The sequence below is a fragment of the Heterodontus francisci genome, chromosome 13, assembly GCF_036365525.1.
Source record: "Heterodontus francisci isolate sHetFra1 chromosome 13, sHetFra1.hap1, whole genome shotgun sequence".
NCBI classification, from domain to species: domain Eukaryota; kingdom Metazoa; phylum Chordata; class Chondrichthyes; order Heterodontiformes; family Heterodontidae; genus Heterodontus; species Heterodontus francisci.
The window spans coordinates 8,461,747-8,478,146 of NC_090383.1; the positions used below are offsets into that span (position 1 = coordinate 8,461,747).

Below are 16,400 nucleotides of genomic sequence, written 5' to 3' on the forward strand. Positions count from 1 at the left end.
GCACCACCAGGAGTAATGGCCACTGCTGGGACTGCAGCCAAGGAGTGGGGCACGAGGGATGCCAGCCCTGGAAAAGAGGTAAGTTTGTGCGGCCTCGCCAGGGACAATCGGCCGGGCCCTGGCGAGGCAAGGGGATTCGGTTGGGTGGAGAGGAATGTATTTAATTGGGGGTGGTTGGGCCGTGGGGAGCCCACTGTGGGGCACAGGGTGCCCGATCAGGATAGCCCACCCCAACCCACAAGGAGACCGCCAGGTTTTACTGGGCAGCCTCCTGAGGGGCCTGGGATGCTCATCCACTGTTGATAAATTCCGAGGCGACGGGAGTAGGCCTTTAAATGGCAGCCAATTGACCACTTAAGGGCCTTGATTGGCCTGGGGCAGATGGTCTGCTTCTCGTAAAATTGCAGCGGGGGTGAGGAAGGTGATGGGAACGGCACCCCCTGCCTCCCACTCAATTTTATGATCCCTCCCGCCTCCAGACTGTTCCTGCGGGGGCAGGTAAAATTCCAGCCCTGGTCTTTAATTTCCCAACTGCTTTCCTCTTCTTTGAGCAGCGATGTAATATTTGCCCCTCAAGTACCTTAACCCAAATTCTTGTTTCCAAAGATTTATGGAAAATTATAGTTAAAGCCTCCTGTATCTCCTCCTCAACCTTCTTCAGGATTCTGGGATGCATACTGTCTGGACTTGATGACTTTTTTACTTTTAGTCCCACTAACTTTTTTGATGAAGTTTCCTTTTGAATATGTATTTTCAGTAAAGGCCCTTTTCCTCTTTGGGTACTCTGTGGTTCCACTCTTGTATTTCTCTGAAGCTAATAAGCCCCATTACCAAGCCCCGTTCTCTCACTCTTGAGATCAAAATGGCTTGCTCTGTCTGTAAGTGGTCCCATGTTTTCTTTCAATACCCTCTTACTTCTTATGGCCTTATAAAAGCCTTCTCTATTTCGATTTATATTGAACATCAGTTTGCTTTCACATTCCCTCTTAGCTTTTCTAATCTCCCTTTTTGCATCCCATCTACTTTTCTTACAGTTTTTTTCTGTATTATCCTCCATTCTTTTCAAACCTAATTTTTGCTCTAATCCCTCTATTTATCCACAGAGCTCCAGTCCTTGATACAACCTCTTTACTCCTAGTTGTAATGTATTTAGCTAGCCTATGCTTTATGCATTTTACATTTAAATTTCTCCCACTGTTGCATTTTTTACCAACCTATTTATCTGGGCTGAGTTCCTGCTCAGAGCTAATATCCAATCCAGCAGCTTTATCCTATGTTACAACGTGACAATGCTTCATAAAGTACTTCATTGGTTGTAAAGCACTTTGCAACATCCTGAGGTTGCTTAAAGTCACTATAGAAATGCAAGTCTTTTTCTTTGCTTTTTGACTCTGCAAGCACAGTCTGCTGATAGCCACCAGGTCGTAGTCCCTCAATCGATGGTTCTCCAGAGTCAATTGTTAGTAAATGTTGGGGGTTATTATGGTGAAAGGGTGAAAACAGACACCAAAAATGGATGCTGCCTGTTTGAAAGTCTTGATTTTGCACAGAATGTTGATCCTGGTTGCTGATGACTATCATTTGGACTTACCTGGAGGCACTAATACAGCAACTCTTGAAGGTTTAACACACAAGTATTGATTAGATGCAACTTTCGTAGGGCAGTGTATGTGGGCTCCACTTACCCACTTCCACTGAAGGTGTGTAGTGGGCTGGCTGACTCACAGTGGCAGGTTTCCGGATAGCTCAGGAATGAGGGAGAGGATGGACAGGTCCTGGTGGAGGAGATCCACATGAGGAGGGATGACCTGCACCTGCAATGGCGAATGAGTCCATCTTGCCCTCCTGTCCGTCTCTTTTGCAGCAGCTGGTGCTGCTCCACCTGACCGCATCTCCGCCTCCCATGCCACCTGAAGACCAAGGGCAGACCCCTAGCAAGATACCCATGACCAAGCACTCCCTTTCTCCTGATGACTCCTATAAAGGTGTCCAATAACAGAGAGTAGCACAGCCCGTAATATCTTTAGGTGGAGTCTTCGAAGAATTTCCAGAATAAATGTCGATTTAGTGTTGGTGCCATTTTGACAAAGTGTCCCAGAAAGTCTCCTGATATGTTTCAGAGAGGTCCTTTTCACAATCCAGCAGCAATGAAGATAAAATGGTGAGCATCCCTTTAAGTGGTGAGGATCCGTCAAAGTTTACTCCCGATGAGCTGGTTGCTGTGAGAAGAGACTGTTAGTTGAGGCGTTAGCCAGCAAAGTGCTGTGCAGCCTCTTTAATGAGAACCAGCAAGCATCTTACATGGCAACCAGCTGTTTAACAAGGTTCCAGGCAGCCATTGCTAGTGCTGACTTCAAAACCTTCACCAAGATGGTGCCTTGTGCTAAATGTGAGCTGAACCGATTTCAGCTTCAGACCCCACCTTGGCCACCTCTTTGGCACCTAAAGTATTTGACAAAAATTGCCTTCACTGTGCCTTGGATTTAAAACCCAGCTGGAAGCTTTACTCAGAGATGATCCCTCTGTTTTCCCACTGACGGAGTTACATAGCATTTATAATACAGAAACAGGCCATTCGGCCCAACAGGTCCATGCCAGGGTTTATGCATAAAGGAGGCTCCAGCTGTGCATAAAAATTAAAAATGATTCCCCTCCTCAACAACTCATCCTCAATCCAACCCCCACCCCATTTGCAACCTTACGTTCATCTCTACGGACATCACCAGAGAAACTGTTTCCAGTGGCAGATGAGTTGGTGACCAGAGGACACAGTCTGAATGCGGTTGGCAAAAAAAACCAGACGTGACACGAGGAAACAGTTTTTTTACGCAGTGAGTTGTTGTGATCTGGAATGCGCCGCTTGAAAGAGCAGTGGAAGCAGATTCAATAGTAACTTCCAAGAGAATTGGATAAATAGGGAAGAAAATTGCAGGGTTACGGGGTAAGAGCTGGGGACTGGGATTAATTAGATAGCTCTACCAAAGAGCTGTGTTATTCTATGATTCTCTGAACAGACTCAAGGGGCTGAATGGTCTCCTCCTGTACTTAAGTTCCTAACACCACCCTGCTGAGATCACCAAACTGCAGATTGAGCCTGGGAGCTTCATGATCTGCAAAGTTCACTCCCAGAACAGGCAGTACCTTATGCAACTGTACCTTTGAGGGGGTGGGGGTTTCCCAAGGTATCATTTGCATTTCAAATGGCTGCAAGTTTTACATTAAGCCGAGTTCGCAGACAGCTTGTGTAACAGGCATCACTCAGATATCACTGTGTGACTCAAAGCTGCAACCCGGGATAAGGGAGTTAGCGTCTGGACTGCTATGAGTAGACGATGTCTAGTTAGTTATCAGTATATGGCAGGTACGGTGTGTAGTAGTGTGTTGCATGGGACAAACTAGCTCAAGGTTCACATTGATTGTTCATTGTTCTCCACATGTCAGACCAGTGTTTCCTTATTGTTATGACCAGGTGAGAAAGGGGTCTAGGGCTCCCCTCTCAGCCTTTGCCTGGTTTGGCCGTAACAGAGTTTGATTTTTAAAACATCGTGTTTTCAGCTTCCCCTCTGTGAATCCTTGTTTACTGCTCTCTAATTGTGATGACAAAGAAATCAACCGGACAGGTTATCTTAGATTTAAACAAGAAAAGTGTAAGTTTATTAACCTTAAAGCTATAATTCGGTTAAAACTACTAGAAATACGCGATGCGACTACACTAGCATGCACTCGCGATAAACACATACAAATAGAGTCAGTGGAGGAGAAAGAAGAGGAAAGATTTAAAGTAATAGCTGGAGTTCAGTTACTGGCTTTTGGGTTTGATGTGAAGTCTATGATTGTAGTTGTCTTGCAGTTCTCGTAGGGGCCCAGTGCACACTTTCGGACCTGTTTCACTGCAGGAGTCTTCTCTCTTGAGGTTTGAGTGGCTCCCGTGGATCCCTGGAACTTCGCGAGAGAGGGAGACAGGGAGACACCTTCCTTCTCTGTTGTCTTCAAATTGCAGTCTCTCCTCAAACTGTTCTGTGAGCACAATTCAAACAACTCCAAGTTGGCCAGCAAATTAGTCATGTGACTAACCCCTTATTTGGAATAACCTCTCCTGCGGTTTGTGCATTTCAAAGCTCTTGGTGGGGGTGGGGGGGGGGGGCGGGTGGTGTGGGGGAGGGTGTAATGCTGTCTCTTATACAGACAGGATGTGCATCATCACTGCAGCCCAGACCAAGCTTTGTTAATTGACTCAGTGAGCAGTTTCATTGTCTCTCTTATTCAACTGTCTTTTAGAATGCAAAATCTGCAGCCTTGTTTCGTTTAAACCAAGTTATTTTTTCAGTCCAGTAACAAAGTAGTATTCAGTATGATGAAATTAATATGTCTCATTTTGGCAGGTGTGGTTTTCATGACATTATGAAAATAGTGCCAAGGATCTAACAAAGAGCATGTTCTATGTCAATAAACATTAATTCATTTCAAAATAAGCTCATAGTGTCATAAATCACCAAAGTTGGCCATTCGGCCCAATGCTTCTGTGCTCACTCTTTGGTAGTGCTATCCAATCAGTCCCAGCCCCCTGCTCTTTTCCCATAGCCCTGCAATTTTCTTTCCTTTTTAATATGTCCAATTCCCTTTTGAAAGTTACTATTGAATCTGTTTCCACTGCCCTTTGCAGGCAGCGCGTTCCAGATCACAACAACTCGCTGCGTAAAAAAAAATTCTCCTCATCAACTCCCTCAGCTTTTTTTTGACAAGTACACACAATCTGTGTCCTCTGATTAGTGACTCTGCTGTCAGTGGAAACAGTTTCTCCCGAGCTGCTCTATCAAAATCACCATCAAATTTTCTAAAAGTTTATCGCAAAATGTGAACAGATATGTATTTTGAAAATTGTACAGCTGCAGCGATTAATAACTGAACAAGCCGTAATGCTATCACTATTTAATTTATCCTCTTGTCTGTAAAGGGATCGATCAGTAGCATTGAAACTCTTTACGACAGATTCCACTTTACCCGTGCAACAGCACCAGGCTCAAAATGCTGAGACCAACTACATGGCACTGAAAGGTGTACCTGCCTTTTAAAATTGATTCACCAAACAAAGTGAGAAAGGAGGGTCACTAACTAAATACTGTATCTCTATGCTGTACACCTGGATCAGCATTATCAAACTTCTGGAAATGTAATCATTTGTTTCTCCGTCAACACTGGGCGGAGGAGGCAAAATGATTTAGTCACCAGGGCGTACACAAGGCCTGAGCTACTGTAGACGATAATTCCAGTGGCTATGCTGACTGTACACCAGAGATATATATGCTCCTGCAATCCTGTGCCAATTAATTCTCAAAACCAGTATAGAAACTGCAGACCTCAAACCCCCAAGACTGAATACACAAAACAATCCTCTGATGAAAGGTCACAGACTTGAAACGTTAACTCTGTTTCTCTCACCACAGATGCTGCCAGACCTGCTGAGCATTTCCAGCACTTTTTTTTTAAATTTCAGATTTCCAACATCTGCAGCATTTTGCTTTTACGATCCCTGTTAATATAGACACCTTGTGACCCAGTTATACTGCAGCTTTTGATTTGATGGAATGAGGTTTTAAATCTTGCATCAATGAAAAAAAAACCCAGCAGTATAACTGGGAGTCAAATCAGCAATCTGAATACTGAATTCTGACAAGTGATGAGAGCCAAACACATGAATGTAATCCTACACCGTTTTAACTTTGCACTAGCTATAGTGTAACTAGCAACTGGTGGAAAGTAAACTTTAATGGAGTAGAGATTAATCTCGGGCGGTGGCTCAAAATGGGCACTATCTGATCAGCTGCCCATTCTACACAGTGTTTGATATTTAATTCCATTGACTGCAGTGGATGTGACTATCTGAGTTCCTTTAAACTTTCAGGTTGAACTTTCCAATGTAAGTGTAGAGCAGACTATCCTGACAACTTTACTCTAATATTAAAAGTCTTAACATAATAGCAGTATGTCATATGTTCACGAAAGTCTACATGCACCAGAACTCTGCTTTACTTGAGGCACCTTGACTTGTGTCAGCCATGGCTCGGTAATAACACTCTCCCCTTGAAGTCTCAAGATTCCAAATTCAAGTCCCCCTCCATGACTTGAGCACCACAATCAAGGCTGAGACTCCAGTGCAGTACTGAGGGAGTGCTGCACTGCTGAGGCGCTGTCTTTTGGATGCGATATTAAACCAAGGAGCAATCTGCCTGCTCAGGTGGATGTAAGAGATCCCATGGCAATATTTTGAAGAAGAACAGGGGAGTTCTCCCTGGTGTCCTGGTCAATATTCATCCCTCAATCAACATCACAAAAACAGATTATCCGGTCGTTATCACATTGCTGTTTGTGGGAGCTTGCTGTGCACAAATTGGCTGCCACATTACAACAGTGACTGCACTTCAAAAATATTTCATTGGGTGTAAAGCGTTATGAGACACCCACTGGTTGTGAAAGGTGCTATATAAATGCAAATCTTTTCAGAGAGCGAGACAGGTTCAGCGTTAGAACTCCACAATGCCAATCATGCGACTCTGTGCCAGGAACTGATACGAAACAGGTGCCTACAATACAATATCATTAAACTGCTGTCTTAATATTTCTTCTGCACTGAAAAACACACTTCAAAGTGAGTATTTTCTATTCATGAGCATGGTCTCTGACCCATGGATCACTGTTGCCAGTAGCCACAAGAACACAACTGACTCCACACTGCTGGCTGAACTTTTACACAGAGCTAAAATTGTGTATCCTTGAGTTTATTTTGAATTCTCTGCGTCCAGTCATTAGGACACAGACAAGCACTTCTGTTTAATGATGAGTTTAAAAAGCCGCATTTTTTAAAAATAAAATTCCCTCGTTATAAAGCCCTGTAATGTTAACATTTCTAGTTTGACATGAGGATCTAGCGACAAAAGGCTCCTACAGATCTCAAAAGCAGGCCTCGGCGGAGCTCCCAGTAAGTGAAAAACATTCCCTTTGAAACTTGTTTTTCCTGCATAGATGAAACGATATGATTGAATTAGTGCTAGGAACTAGATATTGGAAGACTTTTCTGTGTATTAAGTGGAAGTAGTTTGAGAGCTGGAGTTTCCCTTTAGTGAACATTTCCAAAGAGCCTTTGTTAATCCAAATCCCCCACCTCTTTTGTGGAGCCCAGCTGACTGGTGTCTATTGTTCTGAGAAAACCCTTCATTTTCAAGATGTTTTCTACGAAGCTTTTGCAGTTTCAGCTGGATTCCAGTTCCATACATTGTGCAGGTTCACAGTCAGCATCTTTTAAAATTATAGATTCTCGTGCAATTTAAATAATAAGTCAAATTTTGTTACTTGCACCATGAACTATTTCTACATCTCACTCAAGTTATTTCATCGTAATTTGTCAAGAATGTTGCCTTTCCAGTTTGAACCCTGACCTCGCCAATCCAGCAGCCATTTTGCTGAGTAATTTTGTCTGTATGGCCAGTTATTTACTGATGTCATCCAGTGGTCTCCACCAGACTGTAAGTGCACTGTTTGTGCTGTTAATCTGCTGTTGATGATAAAAGTCTAACATCATTTGTTTTTCTTAGTGGGATTTATTAGGCAAATCTGCACTCTCACTTCAGGGTTAAGTGTCTAATGACAGTGCATGAGTAAAAGGACAGGTGGGTTGAGTTCTGTGAAATCCTGCCATTTCTTCTTTAAACCTTTAATCAAATAATAACTAGGATTCATTCATAAGATTATTTAAAGCACATGTAAAGCTGAGGCAAACACCTTAGGGTCTGTCAGATGAGGTGTTAAACTGAGACCCCGTCTGCCCTCTAAGGTGGATGTGAAAGATCCCACGATCACTATTTCGAAGAAGAGCAAGGGAGTTCTCCCGGTGTCCTGGCCAATATTTATCCCGCAATCCACATCACAGAAACAGATTATCTGATCCTTATCACATGGCCATTTGTGGGATCTTGCTGTGTACAAATTGGCTGCCGCATTTCCTGCATTACGACAGTGACTACACTTCAAAAGTACTTCGTTGGCTGTAAAGCGTTTTGGGACATCCTGTGGTTGTGAAAGACGCTATATAAATGCAAGTCTTTCTTTTGTTCAAAAAGACCACGTGGGAAAGTTAGGATACTAAGAGGGAGAGCGTCGATGGGACAAATGGCCTTTTCTCGTCCATTACTTTTCTCTCAACTTCTTAATCGTTGTTTAGGGCCATGAATATATGATGGTACAGGCAGCAGACCCACAGCTGAGCTGAAGAGGATAAAGAGACCAGGAAATCAAGGTATCTAGCAGCTATTCTGTTATAGCACATTGATACAGTGTATACAGGAAAATCACGTGGGGAAATCCTACATTCAGAAGGAAGAACACTCAGTTTTCTGTCTATTAACTTAAAAAGGCAGGGAAATCAGATGGGCACTGTTACGGTCAGGTTAGAAGGGGTCGAAGGGCTTCCCTCTTTTCCCGCTCCTTATTTGACCACAACAGGTTTAATTTCTTCTTCAAGTGAATGTACTGGCCAATTCAGTGAGTGTTTGATTACTTACTTGCTATGATCATAACAAGAACCAATCGGACAGATTTTCTTGAGTTTAACAAAGAAAGAGGGTCACTGACCTGAAACGTTAACTCTGCTTCTCTCTCCACAGATGCTGCCAGACCTGCTGAGTATTTCCAGCATTTCTTGTTTTTATATAAGAGGTTAACTTTATTGTACTTAAACCGAACTAATTAAAACAATGAATTACACACCAACTTTCACTCACACACAGACTAGAGGTTTACACACACACAAATAGGTTACAGAGTGGGGAAAGGTAAATTGGTTGAATTAAAGTCCATAGAAAAAAGAAGTATACAGTCTGTGGGGTTTGGTGATTCAGCTGGCTTCTAGCCGAATTCGGTGCTGCTGAGGCTTTTAGTTTGAAGAGGTAGATGACTGGTTCGGTGGGTCTCTTGGAGACAGTGATGCGGATGATTTCCTCCAATGTGATTTCTGATTGTAGCCGGAGTATGCAAAGGTGGTCAGTCAACAGGCAGAAGCTTGCAAACTGGAATGGAGAGAGATAGAGAGACTCCCACTTGGGTCTACACGTGTCAGAGTCCAGAAGCTTCTCATTGCTGTTGCAGAGAAATGCAAGCTTAAAATCCACAGGTGGGGAGGGGCCTGTCACATGACAGTCACTCAGTGATTCAAGCATAGTAGCAGTATTTCTTCTTGCAACAAGCAGTTCCCTTAAATTTCCTGGGTCTTGGTTCTGCTGGGATGAGCAGACATTTCGTCTCCCTCCTCATAGGCCTTGCAATGTAGGATACAGTGTCGCAAATTAGGTGGCCATCTTAAGCTGCTAGCAAAGTCATTTTCTTTCTGTTGCTTTTTAAATTTCTTTAAAAAAATATAAATTCATGTCTCCAGTCAGTGGATTAAAGAAAATTATCATTTAACAAAGCAAGTTGGTGTGACAGGCACTATTGCTGACTAAGCTGAGAGAGCCTTTGCGAATGGGTATTCTGCATTACCATAAAGAAAGAACTTGCATTTATATAGTAAGGCGGTTTGCAAGTGATGGATTACTTTTGAGGTGCAGTCATTGTTGCTTTGTAGGCTAACACAGCAGCCAAATGCAGATAGCAAGATCCCATAAAGAGCAAACAAATGGCCAGATAATATTTTTTTCAGTGTTGAGGGATGAATTTTAGCTAGGCTACTAGAAGAAGTCACTCTTTGTCAAATAGTGTCATGAGATCTTTTATGTTTATCTACGAATGGCAGACTAAAGATTGCACCTCTGACAATATCACACCCCATCAGTACTGTACTGAAGCATTAGCCTTCGGTATATGCTCAATCAGGGCTTATACTCACAACCGACTGAGTCAGAAGCAGAAGTGTTGCCAACTGACCCATGAAATTGGCAGTTAATTATTGAGAGTGTTCATTAGTTGTGTACATGGCATAATTTCCAAATGGTATTGCCCATGACCCTGTTTTTGTTGGGATTATATTAGCCTGGAAATTTTGTTGTCATATAATACAAACACTTAATGAATTTGTATCAATTTTTCTCCATAATTCTATTTGAGGCATCAGCCAACATAAAATAGTCAACAAAGGAATTTAGTAGAAACGCATTAGACATCCATACAATAATAACAGACTTTCTATGCTATAATTAGTGCAGCACAGCATTAGTACATTTCACTCCGTTAGACTTTGACCATAATTAACACGAATGTTTGTTCCACTTGATCAATCAATGGTGTTGGTTGAGGTTAGCCAAATGTGCCGAGAGTGAGGATTATGTGGATACTGCTCAACCTCAGTCATGTAGGGACATTAACAGTAACCAGAGGGGAAACTTTCATCAAATCTGGTAGGATTGGAAGTGATAGCACAGAATTTCCTGTGCACCTTGCAATTCCCAGTCTCGTGTCTTTTAATTGTTGTTTTCTACCTCCATCAAGGTGAGAGATGTCAGTGTGAGAAAGGATTCCATTTCAGGTACCCAGTAGCTGCATCATGAGGGGGAATTTTATGCTCTCCCCCTGTGTCGGGTTTGGAGGTGGGGAGAGCATATAATTGGTAGGGAAGGTGGCAGGGTCGACCCCGCCACCTTCCTGCCTCCACTCGAATTAAGCCCGGGGTGGGAAGGTCTGTGAATGGCCTTTCTGTCCCGCTGCCAATTGAGGCCCTTAAGTGGGCAGTTAACTCCCAATTAAGGGCCTCCTGCTGCCGGATTTAGCCCAGCGGCTAGCGGGCCTGTTGCCACATAAGTAGCACGACAAGCAAACCCTTGCAGGTTGCTTGCAGGCTCCGGGGCACGGGGTGGGGCGGGGGGTCCTCGATAAAAGGCACTTATTGCCTGAACAAGGGTTCCGGCATCGGCAAGGTGCCACTCCCCTGCCCTTGCTGCCAACCCCTCTACAACTCTCTCCCCTTCAACCCGTGAAACCCCTCCCGCTGAGACTTGCCTGTGGCCTGGGTTCAGGGCCTTGGGTGAGTGCCCTACAGGCAGCAGCCACCGCCTTCCCAGTGGCGCGGCTCAGTGAAAGAGCTGCCAGCCTCTGATTGGCCAACAGCTCTCAGCAGGTGGGACTTCCGGCACCGGGGTCCTTAATCCCCAGGGAAGGCCCACTGCTGTCCACTTACGTGCCTAATTGGCACTTGATTCGGCGGGCCTTCCCCAGAGGAGGCAACGCGGTCTCTCACCAATGCTTTTGCCAGTGATTGAGACTCCTGCCGCCCGGATAAAATACCGGCGATGCACTCCCTCATCAGTTATTGCATGAATTAGGTACAGGGTAAAGATGACTACCAGAAGTATACCCAATACATCACCATTTTAACTTTTTCCCAATTCCCACACCAGCCATCTGGGAATTCTTTGAAGGAAATTGCCAATTGCTGCTGAATTAAAGCTGGTTTTGTGCTATGGATCCATGCCCACTAGCACATTGCAAGCAGCAACATGATGACCAGCAGGCAGAGAAGACTTTTATTCGGTCGGTTGGGCAGTGGGTATGTGTTGTGCAGTGGGGGTGGATGGGCATTGGGGGGGGGCCCTCCGCGGGGCACAGGTTGCCTGATCAGGAGCATCCCCCCCTTCATCCCACCCGCAAGGAGGCCACTAGGTTTTACTGGGCAGCCTCCTGGAGGGCCTGAGCCACCCGCAGGTGGTATTTTACCCACAGTGGCAGGAGGAGGCCCTTAGTGACAGTTAATTAACCACTTAAGGGCCTTGATTGGCCTGGGGTGGGTGGGCTATTTCTCGCTGCTGCTGCCCCTCATAAAATTGCAGCGGGGGCAGAAAGGCGTTAGGAACGCCCCCCCCCCCCCCCACCCCCCACCTCCCGCTCAATTTTACAACCCTCACCCCTGCCCCCACCCCCCCAACCAGCCCAATCCCGTGGGAGGGCGTAAAATTCCAGCCCCTGTGTCACTCTGCTCTTCTCCCCACCCGCCTTTCATTCTTTGCTACTGCTTTTCGTTTTATCGTAACGATGTTGGTTTTAATTAATAATTGAAAGTTCAAGAAAGTGGCTCAGCACCACCTTCTCAATGGCAAACTAGGGATGTTATATGAAATGCTGGCCTTGGCAATTGCACCAATATCCCAAGAATGAACATATTTAAAAAAATTAAATTTATTGAATTGAATGAAGATATGAGAGATGAGAGGGCTGTCCTATGAGGAAGGATTGAGTAGAATTGACCTATATTCTCTGGAGTTTCAAAGAATGTGAGGTGATCTCATTGAAACGCATGAAATTGTTAGAGGGCTTGACAGGGTAGATACCGAGAGGCTCTTTCCCCCTGACTAGGGAGTCTGGAGAACACGGGGTCACAGTTAGGACTGAGATGTGGAGAAATATCTTCGCTCAGAGGGTTGTGAATCTTTGGTATTTGCTACCCAGAGGGCTGGGATGCTCAGTCGTTCAGTGCATTAAAGCCTGAGATTTTGGATATTAAGAGAATCAAAGAATATGGCGGAAAAGTGGAGCTGAGGGAAAAGATCAGTCAGGATCTTACTGAATGGTGGAACAGGCTCAAGAAGATGTATGGCTTACTTCTGCTCCTGTTAGGTTTTTGTGTAAAAATCAGTGCACATGCAACAGGTGACAGCACACATGCATGCTGTATTTGACACACATGCATTTGCGGGCACATATACTCAGGGGCAGGCAAACCGACACACATAACAGCATTTAGCCACACCAATTACACCCGACTGGGAAGAAATTAGTTTTTAGTGCTGGGAAGCACAGGAAGGAAAATCTGGGAAGGATTGTTCACTCGTTCACAGGGTAGGAAAATCTGGCGGATTCTGATCCAGCTTGCGATCCTCCCTGCCAGATGTTTCCTTTCTACGCTCCACCCAGATGCTGCTCACCGTCCAGGCAGTAAAGATGAAAATTCACCCCACGTATCCAGATGCTGAATGACCTAGAATCATAGCATGGTACAGCATTGAAGGAGGCCGTTCAGCCCATTGTACCTGTGCCGGCTGTTTGAAAGAGCTATTGAGTTAGTCCCTCTCCTCTGCTCTTTCCCCAGAGCCCTGCAACATAAAAAATCCTTCAAGTATTTATTCAATTCCCTTTTGAAAGTTGTTATTGAATCTGATTCCAGATCACAAGAGCTCAGTATGTAATTTAATTGCCTCAACTCACTTTTGCCCATTACCTTATTTCTGTGTCCTCTTAATACCGATCCTTCTGCCACTGGAAACAGTTTCTCTTTATTTACTCTATCCAAAACATTAATGATTTTGAATATCTCTAACAAATCTCAACAACAAAAACTTATGTTTATAATGCACCTTTAACATAATGAAACGTCCCAAGGTGTTTCACAGGAACTTTATAAAACAAAATTTGACACCAAGCCGCGTTAAGGAGATATTAGTTCAGATGACCAAAAGCTTTGTCAAAGAGTTGGCTTTAAGGAGTGTCTTAAAGGAGGAAAGAGAGTAGAGAGGTGAAGAGGTGTTCAGGAGGGAATTCCAGAGCTTAGGGCCCAGGCAACTGAAGGCACGACCACCAATGGTGGAGCGATTAAAATCGAGATGCTCGACAGGCCAGAATTAGATGAACACAGATATCTTGGAGGGTTGTGGGGCTGCAGGAGATTACAGAGATAGGGAGGGGTGAGGCCATGGAGGGATTTGAAAACAAGGATGAGAATTTTAATATCAAGACATTGTTAGACTGGGCAATGTTTTTTTTCAGTCATTCCTGGGATGTGGGCATCGCTGGCCAGTCCAGCATTTATTGCCCATCCCTAATTGCCTGTGAGAAGGTGGTGGTGAGCTGCTTTCTTGAACCGTTGCAGTCCATGTGGTGTAGGTACACCCACAGTGCTGTTATGAAGAGTGTTCCAGGATTTTGACCCAGCGACAGTGAAGGAACGGCGATATAGTTCCAAGTCAGGATGGTGTATGACTTGGAGGAGAACTTGCAGGTGGTGGTGTTCCCATGCATTTGCTGCCCTTGTCCTTCTAGTTGGTAGAGGTCGCTGGTTTGGAAGGTGCTGTCTAAGGAGCCTTGGTGTGTTGCTGCAGTGCATCTTGTAGATGGTACACACTGCTGCCGCTCTGCATCGGTGGAGGAGGGAGTGAAAGTTTGTGGATGGAGTGACAATCAAGCGGTAATCCCCAGGCTGTTGATAGTGGGGGATTCAGTGATGGTAATGCCTTTGAATGTCAAGGGGAGATGGTTAGATTCTCTCTTGTTGGAGATGGTCACTGCCTGGCACTTGTGTGGCGCGAATGTTACTTGCCCCTTATCAGGCCAAACCTGGATATTGTCCAAATCTTGCTGCATTTCTACATGGACTGCTTCAGTATCTGAGGAGTCGCGAATGGTGCTGAACATTGTGCAATCATCAGCAAACATCCCCATTTCTGACCTTATGATTGAAGGAAGGTCATTGATGAAGCAGCTGAAGATGGTTGGGCCTAGGACACTACCCTGAGGAACTCCTGCAGTGATGTCCCGGAGCTCAGATGATTGACCTCCAACAACCACAACCATCTTCCTTTGCGCTAGGTATGACTCCAACCAGCAAAGAATTTCCCCCCTGATTCCCATTGACTCCAGTTTTGCTAGGGCTCCTTGATGCCATACTCGGTCAAATGCTGCCTTGATGTCAAGGGCAGTCACTCTCACTTCACCTAATGTAGGCCAGCAAGCACTGGGGTGATAGGTGAACAGGACTTGGTGTGAGTTAGATCTCCTCCTAATCTTCTCTGCTCTCGGGAAAACAACCCCAGCTTCTCCAGTCTCTCCACATAACTGAAGTCCTTCAACACTGGTACCATTCTAGTAAACCTCCTCTCCAAGGTCTTGACATCCTTGACCTTTGCACACGCATGCACATAGCCTGTGACATATGTGCCCATGTGTACATACAAATGCACTGTAAAACTTATGTATATGTAAGGTCTAATGTATGTATATAGACACGTGAGCACAGTATCCGACATATGCATATCTGCAGAGCATTTAATATAATTACATACATACACAAACGTATGTACAACCAGAATCGGGTGTTACATTGAATATTCTTGTCCCCGCACAGCTTTTGAGCTTCAGAATATTTTACTTGACAGAACAGTAAACCATTTGTACCATGTTATGGGGTTACACAAACTGTCGTTCACCATTACATCAACAAAATCCACTTTGTAATCTGTTTATTCCAACAAAATAGGAGCCATATAAGATTAAATCTGGCATAAGCTCGGGTTAGGCCCTCTGGAGTATTGCGTCCAGTCCTGGTCACTACACTTTAGGAAGGATGTGAGGGTCCTTGCGAGGGTGCAGAGGAGATTTACCAGAATGGTTCCAGGGATGAGGGATTTTAGTTACAAGGTTAGGTTGGAAAAGCTGGGGTTGTTCTCCTTAGAACAAAGGAGATTGAAGGGAGATTTAATAGAAGTTTACAAGATCATGACAGGCTTAGATAAGTTAGACAAGGAAAAATTGTTCCCATTAACTAATGGTATAAGGACTAGGGGACACAGATTGAAAGTTTTGGGTAAGAGATGCAGGGGGAATATGAGGAAGCACTTTTTATGCAGCGGATGGAAATGAGCTGGAAATCGCTGCCCACAGGGTGGTCGAAGTAGAGCCAATCAATGACTTCAAGAGGAAGTTGGATGGCCACATGAGAGAAATAGACTTGCAGGGCTACGGGGATCGAACGGGGGAGTGTGACTGATTGAATAGCTCTGTGGAGAGCTGGCGTGGACTAGATGGGCCGAATGGCCTCCTTCTGTGCCGTAAATGGCTCTATGACTCCTAGCATAACATTTTATAGATTCTTATCTAAGAAATAATTGTGTCAACATATTGACCAGCAAATTTACATTTTTAATTAATAATCTGCAGTTGAGCGTCTTTCTTCCTGTAGCAGAAACAGGTACTAAGATTCATATATGTCCTGCAGTCAAGAGGACAAGCTTCCCAGCAATGTGACATTGTACTGAATATTAGTATGCGCAATAATTCAGCCAATGGGCAATACTCATTCCATTCTCTGTAACCTTCTCCAGCCCCACAACCCTCCAGGAGCTCTGTATTCTTCCAGTTCTGGCCTCCTGCACATCCCCTGCTTCTTCGGCCCACCATTGGCAGCCATGCCTTCAGGTGTCTATGTCCTAAGCTCTGGAATTCCCTCACTAAAGCTCTCCCCCCTCCATCTCTCGCTCCCTTCCTTTAAGGTGCGGCTTAAAAACCGACCTCATTGACCAAGCTTTTAGTTGCCTGTCCTATTATCTCCTCCTTTGGCTCATTGCCAACTTTTGTCTCATTACGCTCCTGTGAAGTGCCTTGGGATGTTTTACTGTGTTAAAGGTGCTATATAAATGCAAGTTGCTGTTGTTTTA

The 16,400-nt window shown here is 44.5% G+C and overlaps 1 long non-coding RNA gene across 1 annotated transcript in view; it reads left to right on the forward strand.

Moving 5' to 3' along the window:
- The first annotated feature begins 6,896 nt into the window (after positions 1–6,896).
- LOC137376746 (uncharacterized) overlaps positions 6,897–16,400 on the forward strand; it is an 84,993-nt gene continuing 75,489 nt past the window's right edge. The window contains exons 1-2 of the long non-coding RNA XR_010976290.1: positions 6,897–6,976; positions 8,216–8,290. This is a non-coding gene — a long non-coding RNA (uncharacterized lncRNA). The remainder of the gene's footprint in view (positions 6,977–8,215; positions 8,291–16,400) is intronic.